Source organism: Jaculus jaculus, chromosome 11, assembly GCF_020740685.1.
Source record: "Jaculus jaculus isolate mJacJac1 chromosome 11, mJacJac1.mat.Y.cur, whole genome shotgun sequence".
NCBI lineage: Eukaryota > Metazoa > Chordata > Mammalia > Rodentia > Dipodidae > Jaculus > Jaculus jaculus.
This window is the reverse complement of record NC_059112.1, coordinates 63,444,870-63,470,434: the sequence shown is the minus strand read 5'-3', so window position 1 is coordinate 63,470,434 and position 25,565 is coordinate 63,444,870. Positions and strand designations below refer to the sequence as shown.

General features: G+C 41.8%; 1 protein-coding gene and 1 pseudogene across 1 annotated transcript in view; both read right to left on the bottom strand.

Annotated features, from left to right (window-relative positions):
- Kcnab1 (potassium voltage-gated channel subfamily A regulatory beta subunit 1) overlaps positions 1 to 25,565 on the bottom strand; it is a 516,975-nt gene that overhangs the window by 425,392 nt on the left and 66,018 nt on the right. The gene's annotated exons all lie outside the window — the stretch shown is intronic.
- LOC123453282 lies at positions 2,001 to 7,226 on the bottom strand (annotated as a pseudogene).

The window sequence follows — 25,565 nt, the reverse complement described above, 5'->3', positions numbered from 1 at the left end:
GTTTGAGGTATGCAGGGGCCCGCTTAAGCTCCCTTTGGAGCATGATAGTATTTCTGGGCTTCTGAAATCTTGGGCCTTTCATTTCCCACTTTTTCTCTTGTTAATAGTTCTAATCCTAGAACTTGGAAGGACTAAATGTAAGCTTCCTCTTTGCCCTGAAGGCCCTTATATTGTTGTCTAAGTATCATGATCTGGATCATGCTCACTTGTTCTCTAACAAAAGTAAAAATCTTATTAAGTATGCAAGGCCCAACTGAAAGCATCAGGAGCAAAACCATTAAGGGTCCCTTCAGGGTGGAAAGCAGAGTAGTCATCCAGGGGAACTTGTTGAACCATCCCTCAAACCATCCTTGGTCAGTTTCCCTCTCCCTTTGACGCTTTTCTAGTCTTTCCGTGAGTTTGCTCATGGAGTCTCTGATAGCTCCTGAGTGATCTACATAAAAGCAACATTCTTCCTTTAAGGCTGCACATAATCTGCCTTCTTTTAGGAACAGTAGGTCTAATCCCCTCCAGTTTTGTAGAACCACTTCGGATAAGGAGGTCAGGGACTCCTCTAGATTACTAACAAATTTCTCTAAAGCTTGGAGATCCTCATTTATGACAGCATGTAGTTCACCAAGCCCTCTTTCTAATTGCTGTGGTCCCAAGACCAGGGCTGTGGTCCCTGTCCCCACACCGGCGGCTATCCCTAAGCCAAGTATGACTGCTAGGGTAAGGGTTCCAGGCTCCCTTTTGGATCAGGTGGGATGATAGTCATATTCATCGATGACTACTTCCTCAGGATGGTAGTAAACCCGGGGGACAAGCTGGACCATTATACAGAAATTTTTGGATGGGTTAAAAACTGAGGTAGAAACACAGGGAGTTAGCCCAGTATCACACGCCCACCACCTGTTATAACCTGGCACTAGATATTGGTTGTCTGAGGTCTGACTATAGGTCAGAGTAACATTACAAAGATGTTGGTGGGATGGGGGGGGGCCTTCCCTATACATGCCCCCCTTCCTGAGACCTCCAGAAGAGTCAACTTGTTTTTGGTTCCCCATGAATATCAGCTATTATGTTCTTTATTCATATTAAACTCTCCCATAGTTGCCATCCCCTCATAGTAGGGTGGTCCTGAGGATAAACAAAGCCAGCAGGCAGGGGTAATGTTGGGGTTGGTGGCATTTATGGCAAGGAAGGCCCCTTGGATAAGGTTAAAGTGCCTCTGTCCTGTCCCGTGTGGGGCTTCCAAGAGTGGGCTAGTCAAAGGGGTTCTAGCGGTCATTATGCGATGGGTCTTGGCTGCCACTGTGGATGGGAGCTTGGGCAATGCCACTTTAGGAGGTCCCTGTTATACTAGAACTTTATTAGGTCCTACTGGTCTTGGCGTGGGAGGGTCTATCTTCAGTCGTATAGTAAAGGTTAGGCCCTTATCCCATCCTGTCATATAAAACCTGAGTGCCCAAGTTTTTCCTTTTATCCAGTCTCGGGACTTTCGACCTTGGGGGGTGAAAGAGATGCTGAGAGGAACAGCTCTTTTCCCATCTAATCCTTCCTGCACATTAATCAGATCCCAGGAGGAAGCTGGGTACCAGTAAGTATTGCCTGTAGTCTCACAACCCCATTTTTATTTTATTTACAGTAGAACTGTTTTATCCCTCCACAACTTCATTTAGAAGTTCGGGGGCAGACATAAAATGGAGTATGCTGCATCCTACGTTGGGCTGGCCCAGAGCTGCACCCCGGGTTGTCTGCCATGTATTGGCCTTGAGAGATGACCCCTTGTGTGAGTGCCCACTTAGCCATATGAGAGTGGACTTCTCTGGTGACCTCCTCTGGGGTGAGCTCTGGGATATCCTAAAATTCTGCCCCGGCTACCACGGCACATACGTCTGGGGTCAGGACAGGCCACCAAGTCCAGGGGGGCGCTTCTCTAGTTGCAGTCCATATTATATCCCCCGTTTGAGAAAGCACTTGCCAAGTCAGCTTTTGGGGGAGCATGGGGATTGGAGGCATCACCTAGCTGGAGAAGAAGAAGCCACATGGCGAAGCCTAAGTTTAAGGGGATTGTCTGTCCTCTCGGCTTGCCATTTGGGGCCCAGCGGTGGAGCGGGCTTGATGTGAGATGCATGGATCCAGGTGGGTATTCCTTCAACTTTCATGGCCGTTGGAGTGGTCAGTAGGATGAGGTAGGGGCCCTTCCACCGAGTCTCAAGGTTTCCTGTGCAGTGGCGTCTGACATAGAACGAATCTCCCACCTGGAAGCGATGTGGAACTTGTAAGTCCCCTTTTCCTGAGTAAGCCTCCCGGAGTCGCTTGTCTCACCCACTCGAGCACCTTGAGCCTAGAGAACAGAGGCTGGGAAAGCAGCACATCAGTACTATGTATAGAGGTTATTTCTACCAGTGGAGGAGGCCCCCTGTATAACAATTCACAGGGGGTTTGTCCAAATTGTCCGGGTGTGTTTCTAACCCTAAAGAGCACAAGGGGTAGGAGAGCTATCCAATCATTAGTGCCAGTCTCTGCGGTCAATTTGGTGAGGGTCTCTTTAATGGTTCTATTCATCCTTTCTACCTGTCCTGAACTTTGGGGTCTGTATGCACAATGTAATTTCCAATCAATCCCCAATATTTTGGCCAGTCCTTGACTTACCTGGGCAACAAAGGCTGGACCATTGTCTGATCCTATTACCTTGGGTATCCCAAATCTTGGGAAAATTTCTTCCAGTATTTTCTTAGCCACCACGGTTGAGGTTTCTTTCTTGGTAGGATAAGCCTCTACCCATCCTGAAAAAGTATCTACAAAAACTAATAAATACTTATTACCATACTTAGCTGGCTTTACCTCAGTGAAGTCCACTTCCCAGTGAGCACCTGGGCTGTCTCCTCTTAGCCTCTTCCCAGGAGGCATTCTTGAGGGATTAGCATTGACCACCTGGCAAGGTACACAATGCTTGACTACTGAGCCAGCTATCTCTGGCAACCTCAGAATATGGTAAGGAGATGTCTGCAGCAGATGTTTGGCCCCCAGATGGGTTAGGCGGTGTATTTGTTGAACGTACTCTAGTCCCTTCACTTGAGGTAGAATCTCTTTTCCCTCTGAAGTAAAACAGGCTCCCTCCGGATTTTTGGAGAACTGGCCTAACTTTCTAACTTCTTGCCAATCACCTGGTGTATATTGTTGCTCACTTTTTTGGTTCTTTGGCTTTTCTATTATGGGCAGAGGGCTGACCCCCTGGGCAGCCTGCTTGGCCACTTGGTCAGCCATCTGGTTCCCATTGGAGATAAAATTTTTGGCTTTTCGGTGGCCAGGGCAATGCATAATGGCCAGTCTTTTGGGTAGATGTAGAGCTTCTAGCAAACTTAGAATTTCTTTTTTGTTTTTAATTTCTTTCCCTGCTGAAGTAAGTAGCCCTCTCTGTTTGTAGATGTACATGTGCAGTAGCAAAAGCGTACCTGCTGTCCGTGTAGATATTCATAGACTTTCCTTCAGCTAGTTGTAAGGCCTGTGTGAGGGCCATGAGCTCAGCCTTTTGTGCTGAAGTTCCTTCTGGCAGACTGCTGGCCCAGACTGTTCGCATTCTGTCTACTATCGCCTCCTCAGCCATCCTCTTACCTTCTACAATGTAACTGTTCCCATCTGTGAACCAGGTTAATGTTCCTCCGGTCAGTGGGACATCTGTAAGATCCTTTCGGATCCCAGTTTCCTCAACCAGCAGTTGATGACAGTCATGAGTCACTGGCTCATCAGTTTCTTCAGGCAGAAGGGTAGCAGGGTTGAGGATGGCGGGTGGGGCAAATGTTATCCTGTCGGTGAGGAGCAGGCTCTGGTAGTGAGTCATACAGGCGTTAGTCATCCATCGGTCTGGGGGCTGCCGGACAATGCTCTCCAGGGCATGGGGGACAATGACAGTTATCCTCTGCCCTAGAGTTAGTTTATCAGCATCTTTGATCAACGTGGACACTGCTGCTATGGCATTTAGACATATAGGCCATGCATTAGCCACAGGGTCAAGTTTCTTTGATAGGTAGGCAATGGGTCTTCTCCATGGCCCTAAGGATTGGGTTAGGACTCCCCGGGCTATCCCCTTATGCTCATCTACGTAAAGGGTGAATGGTTTAGTCACATCAGGGAGGGCTAGGGCAGGCGCACTTAATAGTGCCTTCTTGACGGCATCAAATGCCCCCTGGTTTTCAGAGGTCCAAGTGAATTTTCCTTTCTCTTTAGTTAGTGGATAGAGGGGGGCTGCTAGGGTTGCAAACCCTGGGATCCATAGTCTGCAGAACCCAGCCATCCCCAGGAACTCTCTAACTTGTCTGGCTATAGTTGGAACCGGTATTTGTACTACAGTCCTCTTTTGTGCCTCTGTCAGCCATCTTTGTCCATCCCTCAAGGAGTACCCCAAATATGTTACCTCTCTTTTGCATATTTGGGCCTTCTTAGCTGAGGCTCGGTAACCAAAGTCAGTCAGCTCCAGTAGTAACGCTTTTGTACCTTTTAGACAATCTTGTTGGGTAGCTCCTGCCAGGAGTAAGTCATCAACATATTGAAGGAGGGTTACCTGGGGGTGTTGAACTCTAAAATTGGCTAGGTCCCTGTGTAGGGCTTCATCAAAGATGGTTGGGGAGTTCTTGAATCCCTGGGGCAACTGAGTCCAGGTGAGCTGCCCAGTCCTTCCTGTGTCTGGGTGTCTCCATTCAAAGGCAAAAAGAGGTTGGCTGTCCAAATGTAATCTTAAGCAGAAGAAAGCATCTTTTAGATCCAACACTGTATACCAAATCCGCTCTGGTGGGAGGGCACTAAGGAGGTTGTAAGGGTTTGGGACAGTTGGATGTATGTCCTGTACTCTTTTATTGACTTCTCTCAAGTCCTGTACTGGGCGGTAATCATTGGTTCTGGGTTTTCTAACTGGCAGTAAGGGAGTGTTCCAGGGGGACTGAACCAGTACCAGAATACCTTGTTGAATCAGTCTTAGGATATGGGGCCAAATTCCTTCTCGGGCCTCTTGGCTCATGGGATATTGTTTGACTGATACTGGTGTAGCACTGGCTTTTAGTTGAATGACCTGTGGGGGGTACTTGTTTCACCAAGCCCATGCCCGCAGTTTCTGCCCAGGCTTGGGGAAATTGTTCTAATCAGGGCTTTAGGTCTTGATTAGGCTCTACTGGGGGAGAGTATAATCGATACACATCATCTAGTTGGAGAGTCAACACGGTGATGGATCGACCTCCAGCAGACACTTCTGGGTTTTCTGATTTGAAGGAAATTTGAACACCCATCTTGGTTAATAGGTCCCTACCAAGGAGGGGCGCTGGACATTCAGGAATGACTAAGAATGAGTGGGTTACCCGTCCCACTCCCAGGTCAACGGTTCTTCAGGTAGTCTATGAATATTGCCATTGTCCAGTAGCACCCAGCACCCAGGATTTTTTATCTTTTAGCCCTCCCAGTGGTTGCAAGAGTACTGAATGTTCAGCGCTAGTGTCCACGAGGAATTAGACTGGCTTCCCCTCCACCTTCAGAGTTACCCTGGGCTCGGGGAGGGGCTCCGAGCCCCATCCTCCCTAGTCTTCATCTTCTCCAAGGGTTAGGACCCTAGGTCCTTTGCTGTTCTTATTAGGGCAGTCTCTTGCCTAGTGTCCTTTCTCCTTGCAACAGACACATTGATCTCTATCAAGTTGGGTCCTGTTGCCCAGGTTCCCTATCTGCCTAGGGCCTGTCTTAAATTTTCAAATATTTCTCTCTCTTTCTCCTTTTTTTTCTACCACTGTGGCCAGGATCCTGGTCAGATTTTTCTCTTGTCGTCTATTGCGCTTATCCTCCCTTTCCTCTCTCTCTTTCTCATGTCTCTCCTCGCATTCTTCTCTCTCTCTTTCTTTCCTTTGCTCCTTTTCCTCTTCTGTCTCCCTTTTGTAATATACCTTTTCTGCCTCTTTTACTAAATCACGCAGCTCAGCTTCCTGTAATCCCTCCAATCTCTGAAGTTTCTTTCTGATATCAGGAGCTGACTGTCCTATGAAAGCTAATGTTACTGAGCTTTTTTGAATCTCAGAGGTGGGGTCAAAGGGTGTGAACCTCCTAAATGCTTCCATGAGCCTCTCAAGAAACATTGAGGGAGACTCTATTGGCCCCTGCATCACCTCTCTCACCTTGGCCAAATTGGTGGGCCTTCTGGAGGCACCTCGGAGACCCACCACCAGAGCCTGGCGATAGATTTTTAAGCTCTCCCTACCTTCAGCCATATTGTGGTCCCAAACAGGGCGAGTCAGAGGGAACCCAATGTCTATCTCATGCTGCAGCTGCATGGGCCGCCTGTCAGCCTCAGGGACATTTTTTTCTGTCCTCTATTAAAATTTTCTTTCGTTCCTCAGTTGTGAAGAGTGTCTGCAACAGCTGTTGGCAATTGTCCCAAGTAGGCTGATGAGAAAACATAAGAGACTCCATCAGCCTCGTGAGGCGTTGGGATTCCTCTGAAAAAGGGGGGTGGTTAGCTTTCCAGTTATAAAGATCTGCAGTAGAAAAAGGCCAATATTGGAGGGGTTGTAGTTGCCCCCCCAGCATGGGAGGACCTGCCTCGCATAGCGGCAGTGTTACAATTCCATTTTCTCCCTCCGGGGTAGCATCTCTCCAGCTCTGTGTCCTTGCGACCAGCCCTCCCATTTCCAGGGGCTCGGGAGAGGTGGAGGGAGGAAGGTTGGGCAAGCTGGGAGGCGGAGGATTGGGGAGGGCGGGGGGCAGAGGCTTGGGAAGGGCGGAGGGCGGAGTTTCGGGAAGGGTGAGAAGGCTCCCGGGACTAGATAAGGGGGGGAGGGGCAGGCTGAGTCTCCGTCCAAGCTGGAGGCTCCTCAATCTTGGGATAGATGCGAGGGGGAGGTCTGGCTCCCTCAGGAGAGGACTTTTTTGCATTTTTGAGAGTCAGGACTCTGGGTTGGTTTATTCAGCCATGGCCTGACCCACAGCAGGGGGTTGTCCACCAAATCCTTCCATGTGAGGATATAAGCCTCCTGGTTGGGATGGGAACCTGGTCCATTCTGAAAAGTAATATCTTTAACAGCCAGAATAGTCTCGGAATTAAAGGTTCCTTCTGATGGCCATCCAACCTCATAAGTTGGCCACTCAGAGGCACAAAACGTTTGCCAGCGTCTCCTTCTAACCTCAACTGACAAATTATGGGCCCTAGACTTAACTTCAGTCCAATGGTCAAGAGTCAAGCTAAGGGGCATTGTCACCATCTGTCCCATTTTAGAACTATAGACAAAGACACAAAGAACAACACACACAACTGAGACTAACAAATCCAGACACCAGCAACCTGTCCGTGTCTTCCACAAGCAGGCAAAAGAATCGGACGGCCGTGAAGGATGAAGCTTCCACTCTAACAACAGAACTCGGTCCTCTGACCGACAGTAGGAGACCACCAGGCATCCCTGGTTCTCTTCACCTCCCAGGGCATCCCCCAGGGTGGCAGCCTGTGATCCTCCTAGCACATCTGATGATCACAGCCCTCTGGTCCTTTATGGCCCTAGAGGACAGCTGCAAATCAAACCAAGCCAAAAGCGCGTGTCCCAGAAACTAGATACTCAGAACGAAAACACCGGCTGGCACACATTCACTCCAGAGGGGGCCCCCCTTACCTCCAAGTCGGTTCTCAGGCATGTGGGGGGGCCTTCAGATCCAGGAAGAGCCCCCAATGAAGGAAACCCAAGATGGGGACCCAACACTCTGCCCGGATATGGCGACACCTCAAATCACTCACGAGAAGCGGTCTTGATGCAAACTGCAAGAGGATTTTATTCCAAGTGCGCTGGGGCCCACAGTCGTACACCGCACAGGGGTAGAGGACTGCAGAGCCCCAAATGCAGGAACAGGACAGTTTTTATAGGGTTTCTAACAAAGCCTGTGCATTAGACCAATCATTTTTTTAACATCAGGAGCCCGTGGGGTGCGAGCCAGTCAGTTTGTGCCACTCCATAGTTTCTAAGCCAATTAGTTTAATTTGTTCAAGCCCCTCATGGACCAATCAGTCTCCTATGACCTTGGTGGTCAGCATTTGCGCAGGTCCTTGGGTGGGAGTAGCAGAGTGTGGTATCAGTCTCCTATGACCTTGGAGGTCAGCATTTGTGCAGGGCCTTGGGTGAGGGTAGCAGAGTGTGGTATCAGTCTCCTAAGACCTTGGAGGTCTGAGGCAGGCTGCTATGGCTTATGGTGTGGGCTACTAAGGCTTACGGTGTGGGCTATTAAGGCTTATGGTGCAGGCTATTTACAGAAACAAAATAAGTGGTTCACTTCATTACTCATTTCCCATCCTTGAGGGCTATCTCATGCCCTTTTTACCTAGTTTTATATTAGGAGCGGGCTCTGATATAATGAGAAGAGGGATTCTTTACTTGCTTCCAACAGAGAGTAAAGCCTGGAGTTTGGGGTATGCAGGGGCCCGCTTAAGCTCCCTTTGGAGCGTGATAATATTTCTGGGCTTCTTAATTCTTGGGCCTTTCACTAACTTACTCTCCATTGGAGAATATGCTTCTCGTTTTCAGATAGATGCAGTTCCTAAGGAGAGAGCTGCCCCAGCATACCTCAAAAGGGGCCCAGCTGAAACTAAGGACAATTGGCGAAACAAGCAAGGGTGATGTTTTCCTGTGAACCAGATACCAGCACAAAGGAGAAGGAGACCAACACAGAGAAAAAGCAACTCCTACCAAATCAGAGAGCCAGAGCCTCAGAGGCCCCCAACACCTCAGCACTGAAGCAGACCAAAAATGAACCCAACATGGCTCAGGGAAATTTTGCAGAAGAGGGGGCGGAAAGAATGTCAAAGTCACATGTTGGGTCATGATTTGCAGAGACATTTATCATACCAATATTGTGGGCTAACTCCACAATGTACGACCCATTTACATCAACAAGGAGGGTCCAATGGGAGGGGGTAGATCATAGATGAGCCTAAACAATGGTACCAAACTGCCTGTATTTGCTGAAAAGAAAACTAATAAATTAAAAAAAAATTATTATCCTTGCTTGCAAAATAGGTAACTCATAGCTAACAGGCTTAAATAAATAGAAAACCACCAGTAAACAGACTAGACATTCCCAAAAAAGCCTGTGTTCTCTGAAAAATCTGAGTTCTAAGATTCTGCTTATAGAAAGTGACAGGTTAATATATTTGATACATGCATAATTATTACCAAATTCCATGTGACAAGAATAAGTTTTCAACCTTTATTTCTTTTTTTTTTTTATAAATTTTTTATTTATTTATTTGAGAGTGACAGACACAGAAAGACAGATAGAGGGACAGAGAGAGAATGGGCACGTCAGGGCTTCCAGCCTCTGCAAACGAACTCCAGACGCGTGCGCCCCCTTGTGCATCTGGCTAACGTGGGACCTGGGGAACCGAGCCTCGAACTGGGGTCCTTAGGCTTCACAGGCAAGCGCTGAACCGCTAAGCCATCTCTCCAGCCCTCAACCTTTATTTCTTAAGTACACTAATAGGATATGGTTGGACTTGAGCTTTTGAAAAATTAAGAGTCTTGGCTTCAAGTGAGCTATAAGAGCTTCTTAAATCATTGCATCTTATGAAACTCAATAGGAGTCTTGTGTCTAGTCAACTGGCAGCTGAAGGAACAATCAGTAGACACGTGTCTTACCTTAAATCTGAGTTCACAGGTAGCCCCTTGCTCTGAGTTGACAAAGCTGTCCTTGTCTCCAAAATGGGGGTGATAACGGGAAGTTTGGAAGCTATAATTTTTAGTTTCCTAATTTTTTGTCTTGTTTAGCAAAATGAAACATAGTTTTCTCTGTTAAATAGTACTTTTAACATCAACTGTGTAGGTTTTCCAAACCAAAACTTTCTTCAGTTCCCTAAAGATGAGGTTAACTGTCCACAGTTAGTACAAACTTAGGACTCAGTCCTTTGAGACTATGGCCAATTTCTGAAATCAATGGAAAATGTACTTCCCCAAGTGTTTTAGCTACTTTCTCTTTGCTGAGACAAAAAAGCCCAATCAGAAGCAGCTTAAGGAAAGAAAGGGCTTATTTTTTTTACCTACAGTTTTGAGGGGAATATATCGTGGAGGGGAAAACATGGCAGGAGCACAAAGCTGTCATTACATATCATATCAACAGGAAGGAAGTAGAGAGAGATGAATGTCAATGTTCAGGTAGCTTTCTCCTTTGTATGAAAGCCAGGAACTGAGGACACAAGGTGGTTAATACCCACACTGGGGGTGGATCTTACCACCTCAACTAACCTAAATATGCAGTAGTCTTGACAGAGGGAGCGTCAAGGACCTAGGCCTAGAATGAGCTCAGCAAAGGAGAGTTCCAAATGTATAAGTTACATGAAAAGGAAAACAGGAAGTGTGGAAAAAATCCTATGGCAGACTAAGGATAGAAGGTGGGCATTGTAGATAGTACAGAGTTGTGATTACATTGCCAAGCAACCAGAAACATGGGTGATTTTGAGAACATGGGGAGTGGTGTTCCAAACTAAAGACATTAGGGTTGGCATTTGAAAAATGAATTTAGTGGGACCAATGGGGAATGTGGGAAGTCAGGGACAGATTTCAAAGTCTCTTTCTCAACAAAGACCAAAAGTAATTGGAGAACAAAAAGAGATTGGCTGAGCATGGGCTAAGTGACAGAAAAATCTCCTTCTGTCTCTTAAAAGCACAAGCATTCTCTTAGTTACTCAACAGGAAGGTAACTTGGAGTTATGTAAGACTCCTTTCTCTTAAAATCCATATCTCATCAGTGAAGGCTGCTACATACCCACATCCCTAAACAAGATTCCAGGGAACTAGGGACCATTCTGCTTCCTACATGCAAGGTAAGAATTGTTGGGGAAACTCTGCTGCCCATATCAATCACTTTTGTTTCTGGGGATCTCATAATTGATTATAAGTACCCTATAACATAAGAAATAACTATCTGGTCCATATTCATGATCCTTGATACAGAACTCCTGATCCCATGGAATTTTCTAAAGAGTGGGAATATCTTTGGTTCAAATGAAGCTACTCATCAGAGTTCCTGAGTAGTTTCAAGTTGGAACTGATCATCTGAGGGCCAGGCCATGATTGTAGCTGTAGGACATTCAACCCAACCCTCTATCCTCTGGGGAGAGGAGAAAGGCAGAAAATTTAGGGGAAAAAAATCAATTATGCTTTAATTGGGACACCTCCATAGTGAGGCTCCCATAAAAATCCCTGATAAATGAGACTTGAACCTTCTGACAAGATTCATGAGAGGCAACATTTGATTCCCATTGCATTGACTATATGCCTAAAGTAATAGTTCTCTGACCACTGGAAAAATAGCTAAGATGAGTCATCCACATGTTCTTTGCCATAAATAAAACCCAGGATTATAATTTAGTGCAGTGTGAAAAGTAATGGTGGAATTTGCACAAATTTAGATTTAGCCTAAATTTCCTTCCCCAAGTACATAGGAATGGCAACTAGTAACTGGACAAGTATTCTTTTTGTAAAAGAGACAGAAAAAGGAGAGAGAGAGAAACAAAGGCATTCTTGGTCAAGAAACCACCCATACTCTCAGCTCACCAATGGGACTTCAGCCTATGCCTTAGTCCATTCCAACTCAATAATCATAAACATTTTTTAAAAGAACATAACCCTTTGAGGAGAAAACATCCAAATATTTCCTAAACTTCAATGATGGATATAATGATTTTGTGCTTTAAACAAACCACATGTATTTTAGATCATATTTCTTATAATCTGGATATATAAACATATCATCTCATCTCATATGATAAATCACACAAGAAATATCTGCAAAATTTCTCAACAGCACAGAAGCATAAGGGAACAGGGGGATTCTGACAAGCATGCTCATTATTATTGCATCTGCAAGTCTGCTACTCATTTCAAAGCTTATTCTCTTGTCCAAGTCAAAGGCCAGCAGCAACATTGATGCCATCTATTGCCTAGTAAACTTAAGTCTGAAAGATAAATGCTTGGGCACATTACAGGAACCAATATAAATTCATCTCTCATTAGTTGACTTTATATTCCACATTAAGGAAAATTTCTTGAAGAGAACTAAAAAAAGTTACATAGTTACTTTTTTTAAATTTTTTTTAATTTATTTATTTGAGAGCGACAGACACAGAGAGAAAGACAGATAGAGGGAGAGAGAGAGAATGGGTGCGCCAGGGCTTCCAGCCTCTGCAAACAAACTCCAGACATGTGCGCCCCCTTGTGCATCTGGCTAACGTGGGACCTGGGGAACCAAGCCTCGAACCGGGTTCCTTAGGCTTCACAGGCAAGCACTTAACTGATAAGCCATCTCTCCAGCCCAATAGTTATTTTTTTTAAAATGTTGAGTTCACTGTAAGTTATCCTAATTCATGTTTTTTGCATTGGCCATAGATACTCACCAAGCAACTGTCCAGGTGTGTTGGTTTAGTGAGTTGGAACAGACTAAGACATAGGCTGAAATCCTACTGGTGAGCTGAGAGTGCTAGCTAATTACTGACCATTGCATTATGCAGATGAGTGGACAGGACAAAGGCTTCTTCCACAGCTGACTTACATGGGCATTACCACTTTGTTCTGGTTACTCACAGCACAGATCACTGTCAGCATGGGCAAGTAATTTTCCCTCCTTAGTATCATAAAACCTCATAATACACACAGAGCACAACAGAACACTCCTCTCTTGCTCTGTGTTGCCAGCTATTTTCTTAACCAAGACTGTTAATGACTCAGACAGGGCCTTCTGAAATTTGAAAAGCTCCCAATGAATAAGCTTTCTGTTCCCCCTCCCATCCTTTCTCCTAGTCTCACAAGATGGTGTTATTTTTAACTCAGGATTGCTTCATGTACACTTTAGAGAAAGCCAAGCTGAGAGAGAAGTGTAGCTCTGTTCACAGAGTGGGGAGCATGGCAGGGAGAAAGAAAGAGTGTGACAGAGAATGGGAGACATTTAGAGAGGAGTTAGAAGGATTCCTTAAAGAAGTTGAACCAGATAGAGCCCTCAGGAATGGGAGATCCAGGTTAGCAGCCCATTTTTAAACCCTCAGATGTAAGATGGAAAACTCCCAAATCAGAGCCCAGAATTAGTCAAAGATTAAGCACAGAAAGCCTCAGCAAATGGGAAGTTTTACCTACTGGTATTGGTAAAAGCTTTGAGGCCACTGTGTGTTCTGATGTTAACAAAGCCTCCAAACCAAAACTAATTATCCCTTTTTACTTTGGCACACTCTTGATTATTTTAGGACATTTACATTAAGAGAAAATATAATACTCAAACTAGCTAAACTAATTAAGGATGTATATTTCTTTCTGTGGCTCTTTGTGATATGAGCTTAAATATCATTTCTCATAGACAAATTTACCTGATTTTTCCCATTCTATTTCTACTTAGCAGAGATGGTTCTAGTACTCAAACCTGTCTAAAGTAAGCCTGAATTATCCTACAATTTTGAGCGTGGGGCTATAGAAGGGGAGAACCTGCATTATAAATCCCAGTCCTCTATGAATTTTTTCCTATGGACACAGCTAACATGGGTTGTACATTTCCATCAGTCTTAAAAATCTTTCTTGTCTCAGAAACAAATCTTTGATTCAAATTATTTATGTTAACTTTTTCTATTTCTGAAATATGTACATATCATTTAGCTACCCACAGAAGACAGATGGTACACTCAACTTAAAATAAGGAGATGTGAAAATTTTCTTACAGCCCCAAAACATGGTGTCACCAAGTGACCAAACAGGCTGGGTGATATTTTACCTGATTCTTGAATGAGGAATAGAATGGGATACCCAATAATATAAAGGTGATCATGATAACAGAGCATGATGTGTGGTAGGAACAGTGGGTATGTTTAGTGTGGGTGAGTCACAGAGCCTAGAGATATTTCCAGATCGCAAAGATGGTTGGAAGCCCTTTATGTCATGGTAAAGATTTTGTGACTTACCCTTAAAGGTATTAAAGCATTTTGCCAACAGTGACAAGATCACATCGATTTTACAGAAGGATGATGCAGAACAGGCAATGTAGGGAATGGAGCTTTTTTTTAAAGCATTATATCTCTTTTTTTAAAAAAATTTTTATTTATTTATTTATTTGAGAGCGTCAGACACAGAGAGAAAGACAGATAGAGGGAGAGAGAGAGAATGGGCGCGCCAGGGCTTCCAGCCTCTGCAAACGAACTCCAGACGCGTGCGCCCCCTTGTGCATCTGGCTAACGTGGGACCTGGGGAACCGAGCCTCGAACCGGGGTCCTTAGGCTTCACAGGCAAGCGCTTCACCGCTAAGCCATCTCTCCAGCCCCGGGAATGGAGCTTTGAGGAGGATTTTTAAGCAGTTTTAGAACTGGTAAAGAGTATGAGAACTTTTAAAGTTGGACTTTTTCAACTTACAGTGTTGAGAGAAGTTCCTTATGGTGGGGAAAGTATTTCAGAAGCAGGGATCCAGTGTTACATCATAATACCAGCTGGGAGGGAGGGGAGACGGGGGAAAAGATGGAGGAGGAGGAAGAAAAGGAGAGAGAAGTGGGGCTTGTCTGTAACACCAAAAGTTCCCCCCCCCCCCAATGACAAGCTTCCTCCTGCAAGGTTCTTCCTTCTAAAGGATCCAAATCATTCCCAAATAGTAACATCAACTGAGGATTAAGTGTATGGTCACATGGGTCTCAGTGACATTTTACATTCAAACCACCATACTATCTTAGGGTGAAAGAATGGGCAGAGGGGGGGAGATATTCCAAACAAATGGGACAAAATAGATTTCAACTGAAAATAAATCAGAATGTATAAACTAGGTCATTTCATACTGATTAAGAGAATAATCCATCAAAATAACATTACAATTCTAAACATACACTAATTTTAGAAAGCAAATTCTAGAGATGAAGTCAGAGACAAATCCCCATGTAGCAATAATGGGTAAATTCAGTATCTAAATCTCACTAATAGACAGATCATCTGGACAAATATTAATACAGAAACATTGACATTAAAGGAAACTAGAAATCAAATGGATCTAATAGACATTTATAGAACATTCCATTCAAATACCACAGACTGTACATTCTTCTCAGTAGTCCATGCAGACTTTTCTAAAAGAGAACACAAATGGTCTCAACAAATTTAGAAAAATTGAAATAACTCGTAGATAGTACACAAAAGATATAACCCTCAATAAGAGCATGGAGGGGTTGTCTGGTAAAATGGGCCCTGGAGAGGGTGGGATGAAGCCTAACTTAAAAAGTTTGGTCCTCACTGGTAAATCCCAGTACCAAAAATGGGGTTCAACCCACATTGAGCTGTTGATCTCAGAGACCTAAGAGGTCCCCAAAACAAGATAGCACTTGATTACCTGCCTAAAAGGAACCACAATATAGCCAACAATGCTGTGACCAAGTGTGGGATCTGCTATATACAATCAACCATCCTGACAAGATGTACACACCTGCACAACAGTGGCACCCACCCTAGGTTTTCTGATTGGCTAAGAGATCTGCTCAGTGGAAAGGAATCCATGGCTAGAAGTTGGAACCAAGCCAGAATCCTATGGAGACCAAGATTATGGACACCACTGAGAAGCTTCCCCTAGTCTTTGGCCAAAAGTGAGGCTACACCCATCAGTATCTCTCTAAATTAACAATACTTATACCCATAACCTATCCTGATCTCACTCTGTGTTGGAGAATCTGTTTTTGTTTTTCAGAAAGCAGTGAGAACAGAGCACAACTAAAATCTATCAACAGAACAAGGATTGCTGACTCCATGTCAGCAGGTGAACCACCCTAGCACAGCAGTGAGGATCCAGGAGAAAACACAGAATTGGTGAGATGAACAAGAATGCTGCTTCCATGGTGAGCCTGACAACATGAGCCGTGGTGATGATGGAGACAGACACTGAAGATGCTCAAAATGCACTAAAGCAGAAATCCAGAAGCTGTTGATAGCTCAGCACTAAAGTATACTTAAAGCCCATGCACCAAGGCTCAGGGAATTTTGAAGAAGAGAGGTTGGAAAAAATGAAAGAGCCATAGGGTGTGAAGGAATAGTCAGAGGCATTGCACTCCCAATGACTGACTGCTGCTCTCAGAACTTCTAGCCCTCAACTCCATGATGAACATGTACAACCCCACTAAAGAGGGCCCTCAGAGGAGTGGGAGCAGGTAGAAAGGGAATGATGGTACCAACACTTGATGTATCCATACAAGTTTTCAACTTTATTTTAAAAGAAGGATAAATAAGATTGATAAATTTTTAACAAAATTAACCAGAAGAAAAAGAGAAGACCTAAGTCACTAAGATTAGAGATGAAAATATTACATCAGATTGCAATGAAATCGGGAGAATCAAAAAGGCATATTTCAAAAACCTATGCTCTACACAATTGGAAAACTGAAAGAAATGAATGATTTTCTAAGTATATAATGTACCAAAATTAAATTGACAGGTGACAAATATTTAAACAGACCTAAAACAAGCAATGAGATTGAAGGAGAAATTAAAAAAACCTCCCCCAAAACCCAAAAAGTTTCAAGTACACATGCTGTCACTTCAGAATTCTATCTGACTTTTAAAGACACTTTGAAACCATTGCCCTTCAAAATATTCTGTTAAACAGAAAAGGAGGCTATACTTCTACAAATCCAGAATTACACTAAGATCAAAACATAACAAAATACAATTGAACAAAGAAAACTACAGGCCAATATCCCTATTGAACATAGACTCAAAATTTTCAATAAGATACTTGCAAACTGAACTCAAGAAAATATTAAAAATATCATTCACTTCAGTCAAGTTGACTGTACTCCAGAGATGCAAGGATCATTCAACATATGTAAAGAAATAAATGAAATACAGAACAGAAATTACATAATTATCTTAATAGATGCAGAAAAGGCCTATGACAAAATCCAAAACTTTTTCATGTTAAAACATGGGAGGAGCCTTGCAAAAGTCAAGAAACCTGAAGGAAAGACAGTGAGATCAGCTAAGGAACCACTGAAAGAAATACAGGTGGGACCAGTTGAGCAGCTTAGATTTAGCAGATGAGCACTAAATCTTGGTGATTTAGGTCTTCTCTATTGTTCTTCTGGTTAATTTTGCTAAAGGCTTAGCAACCTTAGTTAGCTTTTTTTTTTTTTAACTAAATTGAAAACTTGTATGGATACGAGCCAGTACAACTCCAGGATGCCTGCATTCTTCCAGCTCCCAACCATCAGAACTGTGAACCTCCAAAGAATGCATTTGGCCCCCAGTGGCAGAGCATTCGCCACAGCTGATCAGAACACCAGCTCCACACACAACATGGAGGGATCTAGGTGGGTACTCAGCATTGGTAAAATTGGAAGCCACCCCAAAAAGTAACAAGGCTGACTGACAAAAAAAAGCAGGTACATAGGTCTGCAGGGGAAGTGCTAATCTCTCTTTCCATGTCAGGACAGATTATGGGTTACATATTCTTGTTTGGCTTTGCCATTCTTATTAAACTGTATTTGGGGGTTGAATATTGTTGCCTTTGGTGCTTTCAGATGTCCAGGGCCTTTGTCTTTTGCTTCTATCATTATTGGGGGCAGGGTCTGATTCAGATGCAGGCCAACCTGCAATGCAATTCAGAACAGAAATCTCAACCTCCCAGCTGACAGAATTAAGGGTGTAGAGCAACACACACCCTTAGGGATTTGGCTTTATAAGGCTTTCTGTTCATTTTAATCTCCATACTTCCATATTCTGTGCTGGTTTTTACTGACTGTGTATATTGCTCAGTTGGAGTTTAGAATTTGCCAGAAAATTTCTCTACCCAGCCCACTAGAATATTTGAATAGCAGGCAAACTCAACACCAAGGATTACTTTTGTGGTTGGATTGGAGTACAGGAGCTACACTTGGCACCTTAAACTCCTACTCTGAAATTTGAAATTTCAAACCTAAAAGCACTGTGCACAATTAGAAAACCCAAGCATCAAATCAACTCAGGATGCAAAAATCACAACAAGAAACACAAAGAATCAAGATAATACAATCCCACCAAAAATTATAAATCCATTAGAAATGGACCCCAATGAGACTGTTTTAGATGAAATGCCTGCAAAGATTTCAAAAAAAATGGTTTTATCTGTACTGAAAGAAATCAAAGAAGAAAACAAAGGAATTAAAGAAGAAAACAAACTCCTGAAGGAATACCAAGAGAACACAGGAAACCAGCTTAATGAAATAAGGAGGTCATTATAACACATGAGTAAGGAAATAAAAATACTTAAGAAAAACCAAGCTGAAATTCTAGCTCTGAAGAATACAGTCAGTCAAATAAAAACTCTGTGGAAAGTCTCACCAGTAGAATGGACAAAGGCGAGAACAGAATTTCTAAACTAGAAGACCAGGTGGCAGATCTAATACGGACCAACAGAGAGAAAGACAAGCTAATAGGAAGGTATGAATGGGAATATCAAGATAGCTGGGACACTGAAAAGACCAATATAAGGCTTGGAATTGTACATTCAAAGTCCCATCAACCAAGATTACTTTATTCTGCAAAGCTATCTATCCAAATTGATGGACAAATAAGGACATTACACACAAAAAATAAAAGAAACAGGGTAAAGGAATTTATGACAACTAAACCAGCTCTATAGAAAATACTTGAAGGTATCATTCACATTGAAGAGAAAGCAAAACACACACACAGAAGGAAATAGGAAAACAAAACAAAACAAAAAAAAAAACATACTCAAATCATAATTACAACCAGCAAGTAAAGAGAAAACAGGAAGCACTACAAAATGAGAATGGCAAGAACAAATGCATACCTTTCAACAATACTTCTTAATATCAATGGCCTCAATGTCCCAACCAAAAGACACCAGCTTGCAGATTGGATTAAGAAGCAGGATCCTGCCATTTGTTCCCTCCAGGAAGCTCATCGCTCAATAAAGACAGACACTGTCTTAGGGTGAAAGGATTGAAAATGGTATTTTAAGCAAATCAGCCTAGGAAACAATCAGAGGTTATCCTAATATCTGACAAGATAGGCTTCAAACCAACATTAGTGAGGAAAGATAAAAAAGGTCACTTTATACTGACTTATTAAAGGAATACTCCAACAGGAGGACATTGCAATCCTAAACATATATGCACCTAACATGGGGGTTTCCAATTTCATCAAACAAACAGTATTAGACTTAAAGTCACAGACAATACCAAACACAATTATAGTGGGTGACTTCAATACCACACTCTCATCAATTGACAAGTCATTCTGGCAAAAAAAAAAAAAGTAAACAAAGAGACATCTGGCTTAAATGATGTCATGGAACAAATGAACCTAATAGATATCTACAGAACATTCCATCCAAATGCTGCAGAATACACATTTCTCTCAGCAACACATGGAACATATATTACATATATTATATATGTAATATATAATATATATTATAATATATATACATATATTAGGTCACAAAGAAAATCTTAACAAATATAGGAAAATTGAAAATTGAAATTTTGCCTTGTACTCTATTGGACCACGATGGGATTAAGCTACAAATCAACAAGAAAAACTACAGAGCATACAAAAATTCATGGAGACAAAACAGCACACTATTGAGTGACAAATGGGTCATTAATCAATAATTCATAGAATCAAATGAATACAGCATACCAAAATCTTTGGAATACAATGAAGACAGTCCTAAGAAGAAATATATAGCTCTAAGTGCCTATATTAAGAAATTAGAGAATTAATAAGTAAACAATTTAATGCTTCACTTTAAAACCTTGGAAAAAGATGAACAAGGCAAACAAAAATCAGTAGATGGGAAGATATAATAAACATTATGGCAGAAATTAATGAAATAGAAACAAAAAATGCAAATAACCAACGAAACAACAAGTTGGTTCTTTGAAAGGATAATCAAGATTGTTAAATAATTAGCAAATCTGACCAGGAGAAAGAAAGAAGAGACAAAAATTTATAAAACTAGGGATGAAAAAGCCATCATTGTAACAGTTACCAAAGAAATTCAGAAAATCATAAGGACATGCTTTAAAAACATATATGCCTCTAGAGTTTGAAATTCTGAAAGAAATGGATAATTTCCTTGATTCATATGACCTACAAATATTAACACAAGATGAGATAAACCAATTAAATAGACCTATTACAAGTTCAGAGATCCAAGCAGTTATAAAGAATCTCCCAATTATAAATTACAGGCCCAGATGGATTCACTGATGAATTTTACCATACCTTCATGGAAGAACTAACACCACTGCTTTGAAAACTTTTTCATAAAATAGAAAAGGAAGAAATTCTACCAAACTCCTTCTATGAAGCTAGCATCATCCTGATTCCAAACCCAGACAAAGACAGAACAAATAAAGGAAATTACAGACCAATCGCCCTCATGAACATAGATGCAAAAATTCTCAACAAAATATTGACAAACACAATAGAAGAATATACCAGAAAGATTATTCAGAGGGGCTTCCGGGTAAGATGGTGGCATAGAAGCCACACTAAGCCAGTATAGGGAGGGATTTAAGCAAAACCATACCAAAATACTGTCTTCTTCTGAAAAGTGAAGGAGTATAGGTTATTCTTAGACATAGTAGAGAAGCCAGAGAGACCCACCAAAAAGGAGGGAAATGGCCAGAATCCCACTGAGGCACATGCAGCCAGTGAATCCATGGGATCTGCGCAGCCACCTGGCACCACCTACCAGTTACATCAGGCAGCAGCAGGAGAGACCAAAGATGGGGATTTTCCAACCTCATCAGCCTCCTGGCAAAGTCAAAAAGTCTGAAGGAAATACAGCTGAGATCAACTAAGGAGCTACTGAAAGGGATACAGGTAGAACTGCATGAGTGATTCCAGGTGTTCTGCTCTCTCCCATCCTCCAACCATCAGAACCTCCAACCTCTAGCATTCAGCTCCTGGTGACAGTGCATCCAGCACAGCTGATCAGAACTCCACTTCTACAGCACAAAATGGAGGAAGAGAAGTGGTGTAGCAGACAGATTCAGGCTCACTGAGATGAACTTCCAGACCAGGCACAGTTATGGAGGAAGGGATATTTATTGAAGCTTATAGGTCCCAGGGGAAGTTCTATAATGGCAGAAGAAGCTGGCCTGCCTTCACAGGTCCAAGCAGAGAGAAAGAAGTACAAGCCAAAGGCCAAAAGCCATACAACACACTTCAGGAACTCCAGATAGACACACTTTGCATATCTTTAGATTGAAATCTGAAACCCACCACCACAACTTAAGATCCACCCAGTGATATTGCCTCCAGCCAGGTAGCCAGCAGATGAAAACTACAAACAAACAACTGAATACATTGGGGGCCATCTATTCTATTCAAACCACCACAGGTGGGCACTCAGCATTGGTGAGATTGGAAGCCACCCCAAAAGGCAATAAGGCCAACTGGAAAAAAAAAAAAAAACACATCTACACATTTAATGCAATCCCCATTAAAATTCCAATGGCATTCTTAACTGAAATAGGAAAAAAAAAATCCTAAAATTCATTTGGAAGCACAAAAATCTCAAATAGCCTAACAATTTTGAACAACAAAAATATGGCTGGTGGTATCATCATGCCTAGTTTTAAGCTATGTTATAAAGCCATACTAACAAAAACAGCATGGCACTGGCACAAAGACAGACACATAGATCAATGGAACTGAATAGAGAACCCATATGTTAATCCAGGCAGCTACAGCCATCTGAAATTGACAAAAATTCCAAAAATATTCATTGGAGAAAAGACAGCCTCCTCAATAAGGGGTTCTGGGGAAACTGGATATCTATATGTAGAAAGAAGAAAATAGATCCTTGTCTTTATCCATGCACAAGAATCAAGTCCAAATGGATCAGGCACCTTAACATCAGACCTGAAATTCTGAAATTGCTAGAGGAAAAGTTAGGGGACACCCTTCAGCATAATGGCATAGGCAATGACTTCCTGAATATAATCCCAAGTGTTCAGAAAATAAAACCACTAATCAATCATTGGGATCTCATGAAAGTACAAAGCTTTAATACAGCAAAGGACACTGTGAACAGAGCAGACAACCTACAGAGTGGGTGAAAATCTTTGTCAGCTACACATCTGACAGAGGATCAATATCCAGAATATACAAAGAATTCAAAAAACAAAACAGTAAGAAATCAAACAACCTAATTAAAAAATGGGCTATGGATGGGGCTGGAGAGATTGCTTAATGGTGAAAGTGCATGCCTGTGAAGCCTAAGGGTCCAGGTTCGATTCTGCAGGTCCCACATAAGTCATGTGCTCATAGTGGTACATGCATCTGGAGTTCTTTTGCAGTGGCTAGTGCGCCCATTCTCCCTCTATCTCTCTCTGTCTCCCTCTCTCTGTCTCTAATAAATAAATAAATAAAAATAAATCTTTAAAAAATGGGCTATGGAACTAAATAGAGAGCTCTCAATGGAAGAAATACAGATGGCATATGAGTATCTAAAAAAGTGCTCTATATCATTAACCACCAGGGAAATGCAAATTAAAACTACTTTGAGATTCTATCGCTATCCCCTGTCAGATTGGCTACCATCAAGAAAACAAATGACAATAAATGTTGACAAGGATGAGGTAAAAGGGGAACCCTTCTACACTGTTGGTGGGAATGTAATCTGGTACAGCCATTATGAAAATCAGTGTAGAGGTTCTTGAGATAGCTAAAAGTAGATTTACCATATGAGCCAGCTATAGCACTCCTAGGCATATATCCTAATGACTCTTCTCACTACCTTAGAGATACTTGTACAACTATGTTTATTGCTGCTTTTTTCACAATAGCTAGGAAATGGAACCAGCCTAGTTGTCCCTCAACAGATGAATGGACAATAAAGATATGATTCATTTACACAATGGAGTTCTATTCATCAGTAAAGAAAATTAAATTATGATATTTGCTGGGAAATGGATGGATCTAGAAAGGATTCTACTAAATGAGGTAACCCAGGCCCAGAAAGCCAAATGTAGTATGTTCTTTCTCATATGTGGATCCTAGCTAGAAATGTTTAGACTTGTGTCTGAGTTGGAATCCAAAATCAGTAGCAGAGCCCAATAAGCTAGAAAAAGTTTACAAGGGAGGGAGGAGAGAGAAGGACTTAAGGGAATGGTATATATGTAAGGTGAAAAACAGATTACAGATAAGAGAAAGGCCTAAAATATATATATATATATATATATATATATATATATATATATATATATATATATATCCATCCTAAAACCGACATTGTGATAAATGAGAAACAAAAAACAAAACGTTTCCTCTAAGATCTGGAAAATTATAAGGATGTCTATTCTCTTCATGTCTATTTAATATAGTGCTTCCAATCCTGACTAGAGAAATAACAAGAAGAAAAGGGAAAGAGATTAGAAAGGAAGTCAAACTATCCTTAGATGATGTAATTCTATACATAAGAGACCCTTTCCCAGAAAGCCTCTACAGCTGATAAAAAAGTTTCTACAAAGTGGCAAAATACCAAATTAGCACATAAAATTAGTATCCTTCTTATATATTAAGCATAAAAATACTGAGAACAAAATTAGGGAGCCATTGCCACTCACAATAGCCCCACTAATAATAATAGCAATAATAATGATAATAATCACTAATAATAACACCACCAAGAGAGAACAGAAAGAATGTAAGAGCTGCAGGGTAGAAAGGTATGTTCTGAGGTACTGCCCCTATGCAGGATCTGGTGCATCCATGACCTCACAATGAATATCAATAACCTCACTGAGAAGGGCCCTTAGTGAAATGGGGGCAAAGTATAACTGGGTGGGAACATGACCATTATGCAAGTATCCATGCAATAAAGTTCTCAAGTTAAAAAAAATATGTGGTATACATGAAAGTAGAAATAGACAAATCTATATAGAGATGGTAATATTTCTCTATTAAAAAGTAGATGGGTAAAACAAGCAGAAAATCAGTGAAAACATACTTTAACAAAACAGCACCATTCATCAATTGAGTATGACTGACATCTATAGACTGCTTTGTCTATGAATAGCAGAATGACCATTCTTCTCAAGCCCATGTGGAATTTCACTACTATGGGCCATATTCTGGACAATAAAACATACTTTAACACACTTAATAGAAATCACATGATGTGTACTTTAAGATTAAAATGAAATTAAACTAGAAAACAATAAAAAGAATGACATATGGAAAGTCCTCAAATCTTTGTGTTTGTTATGAAATATTATGTGTGTGTGTGTGTGTGTGTGTGTGTGTGTGTGTGTGTGTTGGTTCTTACAGGTAGGGTATCACTGTAGCCCAGGCTGACCCAGAATTCACTATGAAGTCTCAGCGTGGCCTCAAATTCATGGTGATCTTCCTACCTCTGTTCCCTCTTCTACAGCGTACCTTCAAGACATGGAGGATATGATAAGGATGTCTTATTTAACAGTGGTCACTAAAACATCACTTATTATAAATTTAATGAGTTTTGAGTCTTTTCCATAGTCAGGAGGGAAGATCTTCCAAGGTTGTCATTGGTGGTGTTATTATTACTTTGTCTGGCTCATACATATATTCTTAATAATGCTTCAACTACATGAAGCAAAACTAATATAACTGAAGGGAAAATAAAATGATAATTACATTGATATAAATTAAGAGCTTTGTTTTAATATTTGATACGGAAGAGACAGGTATGCTGGATAGATAGTGTAAAGATTAAGGGGCTTGCCTGTGATATTATTCAGATGCACAAGGTGGCACATGTGTTTGGAGCTCCTTGTGGCTGGAAGTCCTGGATTTCTCTCTTTCGTGAATAAATAAATAGCCAGCAATGGTGGGTCATGCCTTTAATCCCCATACTTGGGAGGCAGAGGTAGGAGGATAACCCTGAGTTCAAGACCACCCTGAGACTACATAGTGAATTTCAGGTCAGCCTAGGCTACAGTAAGACCTTACCTAGAAAATCCAAAAGTGAATAAATAAGTAAACAATTTTTTAAAATTATTTATTTATTTATTTGAGAGTGACAGACACAGAGAGAAAGACAGATAGAGAGAGAGAGAGAGAATGGGCGCGCCAGGGCTTCCAGCCTCTGCAAACGAACTCCAGACGCATGCTCCCCCTTGTGCATCTGGCTAACATGGGACCTGGGGAACCAAGCTTCGAACCGGGGTCCTTAGGCTTCACAGGCAAGCGCTTAACCGCTAAGCCATCTCTCCAGCCCAAGTAAACTATTTTTAAAGTAAAGGACACCTTTAAAAATAGTTTATTTATTTATTCATTTTTGTTTTTTCATTTCATTACAGGAAGTAATGATATTGAAGTCTTGAGCAGCCTTATCAATCAATCTGTTACAATTGACACACAAAACTCTGCCTAGCAAGAGAGAAACGCAAATTCTCTACAATTGCTAAAGGCACGTTTACCAAATGGAGCATGTACTGATGGGGTCAGTAGCTCTTCATAAACTTAAAAACATTCAAATTATATAAAATACGTTTTGTAACCTCAAGTGGAATTAAATTAGAAAGTAATAACAGGGAGATCTATGAAATTACTCAAAGGCTTATGTAAGATTGT